We start from the raw sequence: 11698 nt of genomic DNA, 5'->3' as shown, positions 1-11698 counted from the left end.
ATTGACATACATGTTGTTTAATAATTTGTTCAAAGATCTTTCCTGGTATAGAAGTCAGACTCACCGGCCTATAGTTGCCTGGGTCCACCTTCTTCCCCTTTTTGAAGATAGGAACAACATTTGCTCTTCTCCAGTCTTCTGGCACTTCTCCTGTTCTCCAAGAATTTTCAAAGATTATGGAGAGGGGTTCAAAAATTTCTTCTGCTATCTCCTTCAGTACTCTGGGGTGTAATTCATCTGGACCTGGAGACTTGAATACATTTAGGTTAGCTAAGTGTTTCCTCACTATCTTTCTGTTTATAGATATCCTGGATTCTTCTATTCCCTTAATAGGACAGTGAATAACAGTTGATGTTACATTTCCTTTCTGAGAGAAAACAGATGCAAAATAGGAATTTAAAAGTTCAGCCTTCTCAACATCCTGTCTTACCATTTCATCATTTTCATCCTGTAAAAATCCTATAGCATCTTTGACTTTTCTTTTACTTTTGACATATCCCCAAAATCCTTTATTATTGCTTTTGACATCTCTTGCAAGCCTCAATTCATTTTCAGCTTTAGATAATCTGATTTGTGCCTTGCAGGTTCTGCAGACAGCATTATATTCTTCTTTAGATATGCCTCCTTCTTTCCATTTTATAAACATTTTTTGCTTCCTTTTTAGCATGTGCTTAAGTTCTGTGTTCATCCATCCTGGTTTCCTTAAATGCTTCCTATTCTTCCCTCTTTTCGGAATTGTTAACAACTGTGCTTTGAGAATTTCATTTTTCAAGATTTCCCATCCTTCCTGGACATTTTTGTCTTTAAGGATATCCAGCCATTGGATCCCTCCAATTCTCTTTCTGAATCCCTTAAAATCTGCCTTTCTGAAATCTAACCTTGACGTCTGAGTCTTCACAGGTCTTCCGCCTCTAGTTATCCAAAATTCTAAAATAGCATGGTCGCTACCTCCTAGGGTCCCAGCCACTTTTACCTCCTCAACCATTTCCTCCCTGTTTATAAGGATTAGATCCAAGGTAGCAGTTCCCCTTGTTTTCTCCTTTACCTTTTGGAAGATAAAGTTGTCAGCAAGAGAGGATAAGAATTTCCTTGACCTGTTAGTTTTGCCTGAGAGAGATTCCCAACAAATGTCTGGATAGTTGAAATCTCCCATGACAACTATGTCATATTTTTTGGAGAACTTGGCCATTTGATGCATAAAGAGTTCATCCATATCTTCAGCTTGCACAGGCGGCCTGTAGTAAATGCCTACAATGGTGTCCTTTCCATTGTTCTGTCCTTGTATTCTTACCCAAACAGTTTCCACAGAACTCCCAGTCTCTGAAGCTTCAATCTCTGTGCAGATATACGCATTTCTAACATACAATGCGACACCCCCTCCTCGTTTATCAAGTCTGTTTCTTGCAAATAAGTTGTATCCTTCTTGTCTTGTATTCCAATCATGTGTATTGTCCCACCAAGTTTCAGTGATTCCAATGACATCATATTTCTTTTCCTGTGTTAGTAGTTCCAATTCTCCTTGTTTGTTGCCCATGCTTTGTGCATTAGTATAGAAACATTTTAGTTTGTGATTGGTTTCTCTTTCTCCAATATTTTTTTTAATTAGATTCTTTCGTCTTTGTTCTTCCTTTCCACTTCTAATAGCAGAGTTCTCAGTAGCATTTGTCAGGTGTATGGCTTTTTCTGGTCTTTTGCTTCCCTTCCCATGTTGTTCTAGTTTAAAGCTCTCCTTACAAGTGTAGCAAGGCGACTTCCAAATACCTGCTTTCCAGTCTTCGTAAGGTGCACCCCATCTCTAGCAAGTAGTCCATCGTATAAGTAGTTCACTCCGTGATCCAGAAATCCAAATCGTTGCTGACGGCACCATCGACGTAGCCAGTTGTTCACCTGCAGAATCTTATTCCACCTCCTTGTTCCATGGCCATCCACTGGGAGGATGGAAGAGAAGACCACCTGCGCTCCCAGTTCTTTCACTTTCTTGCCTAAGTCTTCAAAGTCTCTGCAGATGGTTTCCAGGTCGTTTCTTGCGGTGTCATTTGTCCCCACATGTAGTAGCAGGAATGGGTAGTCATCTGTAGGTCTGAAGAGTCCTGATATCCTGTCAGACACATCTTTAATTTTTGCACCTGGAAGACAGCACATTTCTCTTGAAGTTATATCCGGTCTGCAGATAGCGGCCTCTGTTCCTCTCAACAGGGAATCCCCCATGACCACCACTCTCTGTTTCTTCTTCACAACATTTTTCTTTCTCCATCCAGGAGGACTCTGAAGGCGTACAAGGTTGCTGTTTGTTGGCAAAGTCTTATCCTGATGTATTTCTTCATTGTTTTCCTGCGTGAGAGCCTGGTACTGGTTTCTGAGCAGTATGGGTGCTGACTGCCTCCTGATCCTCCTGCTTCTCTGGGTCACATGTCTCCATTCCTCTGTTTCTTCAGGTGCACTTCGAATTTCTTCTCTTTCTGTAACATGAAGAGATAATTCTGCTCTGTCCAAGAACTCTTCACCTTCCTTAATGATCTTCAACGTAGCTAACCTCTCTTCGAGATTTTGCAACTTTTCCTCCAACAGGGTCACAAGCTTGCATTTGTGGCATGTGAAGTTTGGCTTTTCCACTGGTAAATCTGTGAACATGTAGCAAGAAATGCAGCTCACCAAATGGCTCCTGGCCTCTTCCATCTTGAGATTTCTTAAAAAGATGAAAGATGAGCCATCTCTTTTCAGCTGCAACGGCCAAAACCCAGTGATCGTTGAGCTCGCGGAGACTCTTCACTTATCCCAGAGGGCACTGGGAATATGCAAATGATCTCCTCAAGACTCTTCCCCTGGTTTCTCCGATTTCCTCTTTTCAGCTGCAACGGCCAAAACCCAGTGATCGTTGAGCTCGCGGAGACTCTTCACTTATCCCAGAAGGCACTGGGAATATGCAAATGATCTCCTCAAGACTCTTCCCCTGGTTTCTCCGATTTCCTCTTATCAGCTGCAACGGCCAAAACCCAGTGATCGTTGAGCTCGCGGAGACTCTTCACTTATCCCAGAAGGCACTGGGAATATGCAAATGATCTCCTCAAGACTCTTCCCCTGGTTTCTCCGATTTCCTCTTTTCAGCTGCAACGGCCAAAACCCAGTGATCGTTGAGCTCGCGGAGACTCTTCACTTATCCCAGAAGGCACTGGGAATATGCAAATGATCTCCTCAAGACTCTTCCCCTGGTTTCTCCGATTTCCTCTTATCAGCTGCAACGGCCAAAACCCAGTGATCGTTGAGCTCGCGGAGACTCTTCACTTATCCCAGAAGGCACTGGGAATATGCAAATGATCTCCTCAAGACTCTTCCCCTGGTTTCTCCGATTTCCTCTTTTCAGCTGCAACGGCCAAAACCCAGTGATCGTTGAGCTCGCGGAGACTCTTCACTTATCCCAGAAGGCACTGGGAATATGCAAATTATCTCCTCAAGACTCTTCCCCTGGTTTCTCCGATTTCCTCTTATCAGCTGCAACGGCCAAAACCCATTGTTCGTTGAGCTCGCGGAGACTCTTCACTTATCCCAGAAGGCACTGGGAATATGCAAATGATCTCCTCAAGACTCTTCCCCTGGTCTCCTCAAGACTCTTCCCCTGGAGCCTTCAACACCATCCTGGTACACCATCTCATTAACCTGTGTTTGATCATGAGTGTATATGCGGAAGCAATTATTGTCCTCACCACAGGTGTTTGATCCAGTGTGTTGAAGACTGAACCACAGTCCATCATTGGAAATGGGGTCTGAGTGAGGGATTTCAGTCCTCCTCCTGGCGACCATATTTCCGACGTCTGAATCATATTCCCGCCACCACATTTGTACCTTAGGCTGCGTTATATTAAACTAAAACCAGGGATTAGCGGCCCATCCGATTATAGCCAATGAGGCAGATATATCACGGGGCACATCTTTTTCCCAAAACCTAGATTGAATCCAAGTCTTATTATGTATGCAGTGTGGGGTTAATACCTCCCATGGCTCCAGAGGTTAGCTAAGTACGGCATAGTCCTCGCAGATACTGGGCTGTGTGTACTGTGTACAGATCCAACAGTCTTTCGGTTTCTGTCCTACATGTCCTTTATAGGTAGAGCATGATGCTGAATAAATTTGTTGTCCCAGTCAGCATTTAAGAGTTTGTCCTGTGTCTCAGTAGAGTGCAGTAACCCTGTCACTGCCAGCAAGGCGATGAAGAGTACAGTCATTCTGCTGTTGAAAAGACTTTCTTGCAGTGACTGGCGTGGATCCAGGTGGGCTTTCCCTCAAGTTTTACTGAGGTTGATGTAGTCAGCTGGACTTGGAAGGGGCCGTCAACTCGTGGGTCCAGGCTCCTTCTCACGTGTCTACGTATAACCACCCAATTATCTGGAATCAGCTGATGCACATCTGCACTGGCATTAGGATTTGGAATGGATGAGAACACATGTTTATGCACCACATTAAGTCTTTTCTGCAAGGCCTGGACGTAGGCTGTCATAGAACCGTGTTGCATTTGTAGCACCTGTGGGAAGTACAGACCAGTCTTCGGTGCACTACCAAACAGGACTTCAAAGGGAAACAAGCCTGTCTTTCTATTTGGAGTGTGTCTGACTGGAAAGAGTGCAAGAGGCAAGCACTCTACCCAGCTCTTTCCTGTCTCTGCCATGGCCTTTTGAATTTTCAGTTTAAGTGTCCCATATAGTCTTTCCACCTTCCTACTACTTTGTGGCCTATATGGTGTATGAAATGCTTGCTTTACACCTGCATGACTTCCATCATTATTTCTCCTGTGAAGTGTGTACCCCTATCGCTTTCTATTGTTTCTAGGGACACCATACCTGCAAATCAGTTCTTTCATCAGTTTGTCGGCAGTTGTTTTAGCATTTGCACATTTTACCGGATAGGCTTCCGGCCAACCAGGGAAGAGATCTACACATACTAGGATATTTGCATACACTCCTACCTTGGTAGCTGTATGTCATCAATCTGCAGTCTCTGAAACGGGTAGAGAGGCCTAGATGTCGCTTTCTTAGGGACTTTTACTGTTTTACCTGGGTTGTGCTGTGCACAGATGAGGCATGATTGTACAAGTTTCGCGACTGCGTACCTGAAACCAGGAGCGAACCAGAAGGCATCCACCATGGCACACATGTGACTTTTTGAGGCATGAGTGGGGCCATGTGTTGCTTGCGCCATAATCGGGAACAGGGACTTTGGTAGGCACAACTTATCCTTATTCTCCCATACTCCGTTCAAGTTCAGCTCAGCTCCCAATCTCCCCCGGTGTACCTTCTCTGTTTGGGCAGCCTGTTGCTGAAGAGATTTCAGGACATCTAGGCTGAGTGTGGCTGGAATACGCTGACTCCCCGCCACCGTCCACTGCTCTCTAGGCCGCCTTGCTGCTACTTTAGCAGCCTCGTCCGCCCTTCTGTTGCCCTCTACCTCCACGGAGTCACCTTGTGTGTGCTTTTACCTTGACAATGCCAACCTGGACTGGTAACATCAATGCCTCCATTAATTGTTTCACCAGCTCTGCATTTTTAATGGGCTTCGAATCTGTGAAAATATTAGCGACTTTACCTGCAGCGGCTCTGCATGCCTCAGTGAGTGCCTTCAACTCAGCCTCCTGTGCTGACATTTGAGGAGGGAGTGGTTCAGCTCGGATTACCTCATGTGAGGATACTACTGCATATCCAGTGTAGAATCGTCCATCCTGGTGGTATATGGAGCCATCTACAAAAAACCTCAAAATCTGCATTAGGAACAGTGCTATGCAGTCATGTTCATGCGTCATGTCAAAGTATTGTTTCTCGCTTGCTAATACGGTCACCAATTTCCCCTTTTCTGAATCCACAGGCAGGAGGGTGGCTGGATTCAGAACATTACATCTTTTGAGGGTTGCATACTCAGGAATTAGTAGAGCACATGCAAGTCGGAGCTGTCTGGCCATAGACAGATGTTTTGGTTGAACTTGTACGAGTATGGAATGGATGTCATGTGGGGAATAAATTGTCAAAGGAGTGAGATCATAGGGGTCTGGTGACAAACAGTCATAAAGTGGTTGCAACATTTGTGAAGCAGGCCTTATCCAAGGCCTACAGTAGGTCACTAAGCCTAGGAAAGTGCGTAGATGCTGATGTGACCTGTGTAGAGGGAAATTTTGAATTGCCTGTTTCCTGTCTTCAGTCAGGTGTCTGGTACCTTCGGCAATATATTGTCCCAAAAATGTCACCTTTTGTTTGCAATACTGTAATTTGTCACGTCAGACCTTGCAACCCTTTTCTGATAAAAAAAAAACATAGCAAGGAAACTGTGGCTTCCCTGCAGGACCTCTGGTCCAGTCAGAACAGCAAAAGGTCATCCACGTACTGTAATAGTACAATCAGCGGATGAGGTGATTGCCACTACTCAAGGATCCTTGCCATCACTGCTGAATAGATGGCAGGGGATTTCTTTCCCCCTTTGTGGGAGGACTGTCCAACAATATTGTTTACCTTTATGAGTAAAGGAAAAAGATACTGACAGTCAGGGTGCAGGGGTACACAGAAAAATGCACCTGCTATATCACTGATTGTAAAACATTTTGACATCACTGGGATCTGTAACAGTATTGTGTGTGGATCAGGGACGATTGAGGTCACACTCTCTGTAACATCATTAATAGCCCTTAAGTCATGAACCTTCCTGTAAGTGTCAGCAAACCCTTGAGTCCTTTTTCCCTAATTGGATACAAAGGGGTGTTGCAGGAGGAAGATCTTTGCCCTAGAACCCCTGCCTTAACATACTCTCTAATATCTCTGCTCGGGGCCATTGATTTGGCTAGGCTCAAGGGGTATCGCTTTAAACAAGGAGGAGTGGTTCCTTTTTCCAATTTAATCATGACAGGGGGAATGGGCATAAGACGCACATCAGTTTTTCCCCTTGCCCAAACAGTGTCGGGCACCTGTCCCATTTCCTCATTCTCAGGCATTTTGGTGTCAGGTGTTAGTTTCACCGCTTTTGTCATATACACCATTGCCGCAATCTTACACAAATGTTTATCTGAGAGAGGACTTGTGACTGTAATACCCTCAGGAAAGTACTGTATGGTGGCCTGGATCACACTCAGCACATCTGCTCCCAGTAAATCCATAGGGGTATTGTCACTAACAATAAGTTTTGTAAGCACCTCTTGGCTATCTCGTAATTTTAGTCTTATTTGTTTAGCCATAAGGGCTTCTGTCACTTGCCCCTCTACCCCCACACATTCCACTATCTCATTAGTAATCATGTCTGGCATTATCAAATCTTTGTGCACCACAGTCTCGGCTGCCCCAGTGTCAATCAAAAATTCTGCCTCTTTCCCTCCCGGCATTGTTATGGTGGTCATCAAGGCAGGACCAGGTCCGGAGGGGACTAGAACAGGGCACACGTTTGTCACTGGGTTGCCAGTTTCCTAGTCTGTATCTGGAGGAGATGGAAGATTGGTCTGCTTACTCTCCTTTATAGGGTTTTTGCAATGGCTGACGTAGTGCCCATTCTCACCACAATTCCAGCACCACACTGTTTCTATGTCCCTAGGTCCCTTGCTACGTCTCCACTGTTTTCCTTGTGTTCCAGCATACATGACAGGTCGTCTTATTGTCCTTGTTTGCTCAACTTCTTTAGCTAGCTTAAGGAGGTCTTTCGGATCTACATATCTCCATTCAGTATAAACACCAATGAAAAGCAGTGTAACAAGTCCGGTATAAAAATTAAAATAGAAATCTTTATTGTAAACAGATGAGGCACAATAGAGTTAAAAAGTGACACTACAAAAAGTGTCACTTTTTGGCAATGTGAGACAAGTATTGTATAGGCAAAATGATACATGGAAATGCCATACGGCTATGTACACTGAGCTGCATTTCCCATTAGGTATGTGATTCTATTAATTCAATGTCTAGGCAGCATTTTTACTCTTGATGGTCTAGCCAGGGATTGTTCCCTTTATTTTGATGGCATTTCCATGTATCATTTTGCCTATACAATACTTGTCTCACATTGCCAATGGGATACTATATCCATATATTTACTATTCATTATTTATTTGTGGCTCACTATACACTGCCTTTTTGTAGTGTCACTTTTTAGCTCTATTGTGCCTCATCTGTTTACAATAAAGATTTCTATTTTAATTTTTATACCGGACTTGTTACACTGCTTTTCATTGGTGTTTATATTGTATATATATACAGTGTGTCCTGCACTGTCCCATGATGTGCTGGAATCTTGATGGTGGTCACCAGTACATTCAGTGTTAATATGTGGTTGACTAAATATTCCAGCTCATTTTGCTACCATTTGTTCTCATATCTCCATTCAGGTCTGACTGTCTGTACTGCATCTCGTAAGTCTTTATTCATACCGTCATTGAATGCATTCACCAGTATTCTAACATCAAGTGGGTTTATGCAAATGTACCCGTTTATGCTAATGTACCCAATGTCTGCCCATTTCAGCTGTAACCGTCCAAAGTACATCTCTACACTCTCTCCTCTTTGCTGTGTCACGTTAGTCAGGAGTACAGACTGCTCTGATTGTTCCATTGTAGCCCACTGTTTTAGTGACTCACAGAACGTCTCCCCAGGCCGTGCAGATTTATCATCCATACCCCAAGACTGATTCTTTGCCACATCTGTATGTGTCTTAATTATATGTCCTAGTACGTCACCTGCCTTTAAACTAACCAACCTCTCTAGGTCTGCCCAGGTACACTTATATGTCTGCTGTACTTCCTTTATGTGTCTGTAAAACGGGAATGGTTGGTCTTCAGGGTCAGGCAACTGCTTCAACAAAGCTAGGAGATCAGAGGGGCTCCAGGGATAATACACCTGCATCTTTGTTAATCTAGTCGCCCTTCTAGGTCCTGATGCGGTTGGTCATCTGATGTCTACAGTCAGCTTACTCCTCAAAGGTCAATGTCCCCACTACCCACTAACCATACTTTTATGTCACTACATATGATCTTGTTTGGACAGGATTTAGTGGTGCAATTTGCTTAGGTCAGTAGCACAGGTCACACAAGTAGCTATTCAGTCTGGGTTTGTCTGAGTCTGATCACAGTGTTTACAAGTCGATCTGTTTTGTCTGGGTCTCTGGTTAAATTTTGTCAATCAAAACATTCATAATACTCCTTCCATACTGCTGCACATTCTCAGACACCATTTATTCACTTACTATTTTCTTCCCTGGTCTGTGCCTTTTTGTACATCCAAACATTCACATTCTGGTATTTTTGCCTTTTTCAATATTGGTTCCACTTGTTTTACTGCTTCCTTCTCTGTCTTTTACAATCTGCATAGCTGTCTTGGATCCTATTGGGGGCACCGACCGTATACAGAAAACGTTGCCCATGGCTTCATCCTTTTTCTCTGGACATCTCACCTTTATTCTGAAATGCCCTTTTAGTGTGCCTAACCTTATCTACGGGCGGCCACACGTAGCAAGTCAGAGCGAGCCTGCCAAGGTGTAGCGGGAAGGCTCCTTGCCTCTCACCCAATAGACCTACAGGATGTAACGAGAAGGCTCTCTGCCTCTCACCTGTTAGATCAGCTGGCTAGAATAGGAATAGGCCTTTTTCCTTCCAGCCCAGCTCCATGGATTGTGGGAAGGCTGCTTCAACTTAGACAGCTGATCTCTCTTCTGAAATGCCCTTCTGTGTGTCTGGACCTCTGTCTTACAGCCCACACATAGCAAGTCAGAGTGAGCCTGCCAAGGTGTATCCAGAAGGCTCCTTGCCTTCGCCTCTCTCCCACAACAAAAAACCCGCTGACTAAAGTAAGAAGGCCCATGTGTGATAGGCCTCTAACCTACTTTATCAGCCATACAGTCAGCTACCTCCTTTGTTGATCCACAATTTTCTATACAAATCAATCACACAACTAGAAGCAGGTTCAAACACATTTATGACCAAACAATCACTTAAATATCTAAACAATCACTACAATTTCCTTCTAAATTAGGCACCATATTTTACTTTCAACTTCAACTTACAAATTTCATTCCACTTCAATTAAGTACTGTTGCTTTAAAATGCACAAATCTAATAGCGAGCATTTCAGAACCACAGAGAATCTTGAGCGCAGCAGAGATAAGACAGGAGGAAACTGCACAGTGGCATCATTCCCCCCTCCCATCAGAATGTAGTGCCCTTCATAAAGTAACAGAATACTGTAGCTCTTTAGACTTAATCAAAATCAATTTCTACAAAAAAAAACCTCAAAATCACAGGATTTCACTGTAAGAGCAGATAACTGTATAATGAAAGGTAACAATCTCTTGACACAAAATGATGTGTGATGATTCATTCATACATGCTCATTCAGGGATTTTTTCCTTCACTTTTCAGTGGTCATTTGATTTTACAAAGAGAAGATAACAAAATCCCTTATACTCAATTACTCCTCTCTCATCTCATTCAGAGGTTCTCATAGACATTCATACAAGGATTCACACGGCCCGCATATCTTGCGTTTTGGATTTGACACCTTAACCTACAGCCGTGTCCACTGACACTCTGAGAACACCAAAGCCAACTTCTTAAACAACAAGAATCAATGAAAACCAAGCCAACCAAAAACCACAGCCCTATACAAAATACAGCCTCATATGATTTACTGCCAATCCAAAATCACACTGCACATCCCAGGCTCTGTGCTACACAGTACACCAGTACACAACCAGTTATTATATTAGTATATTGCCAGAACAGATTAACAGATAATACAAATGACAATTATTATCTTATTACTCTGTTATTCAACTCTCATACGGACATACTCACCACTCACTGGTGATGTGGGTTCTTTTGAACCGTGTTGTACAGTCTTACCCAGAGATATGTAGAGATACTTAGAGAGGCTGCAGATGCAGAATCAATGTAAGAATAAATGTTCTCACATGCTGCAGCCTGGATTCTGCATATTCCACCTCCCAGGAAGCTCCCACATACGGATTCCGAATAGGCTGGTTTCCACGGTCCCCGTTGGACGTCAAAATTGTCGTAGTTGCTTTTTGTTCTGACCAAGCGTCAGGTATGCCAGATCACCAGTGAGTCCAGATTGTGAGTTTTTCCGCCCTTCTGTTGCAAGAGCTAGGAGACAAAGAGACTCAACACACACGAGCCGTGGTCAAATGACTTTATCTGAAGTAATGAAATACAAGGCAATCTTTTATACCATTTACAACAATATGTAATTCTATGGAGCTCATGTAGCCCCCACCATCACCTTCAGGGTTATACCATGTTTACAATGTACCCAGAACATGTTGTTACTAACTATGGAGAACAAATATGATAACAAGTATAGTTTCCTTGAAAACAGAGACTAATAGTCTACATAAGAATAATTCTAGCAATATTAGACAAAAGGCAATTGAAGTCTTAAAGGCATTTAAAGGGATATAAAAGCAAACCATTAACTCTTCTATATCATTGGCTAGGAAAAATTCTTTTGCCAGGTTAATAGAGATTATTTTATTGCAGAGCAATCCAAAGCCCTTTTTTTCTCCATTTGCTTTTTGACACTGCACAATATAGCCAGATCATTTTCCTATCACAGCATGAAAATCCAGCAATTTTAAAGGGGTCCCAAAAATCACTTTTGAGTGCACAGAGAAATCTTTCATTTTTATGTGGTATGGTAGAGTAGAATTTTTTTGAGTGTCTTACACAATTTCTTGG

Source organism: Dendrobates tinctorius, unplaced genomic scaffold (assembly GCF_039654945.1).
Source record: "Dendrobates tinctorius isolate UK_male_01 unplaced genomic scaffold, ASM3965494v1 ptg000003l, whole genome shotgun sequence".
Classification (NCBI taxonomy): domain Eukaryota; kingdom Metazoa; phylum Chordata; class Amphibia; order Anura; family Dendrobatidae; genus Dendrobates; species Dendrobates tinctorius.
This window is presented reverse-complemented; position numbering follows the sequence as displayed.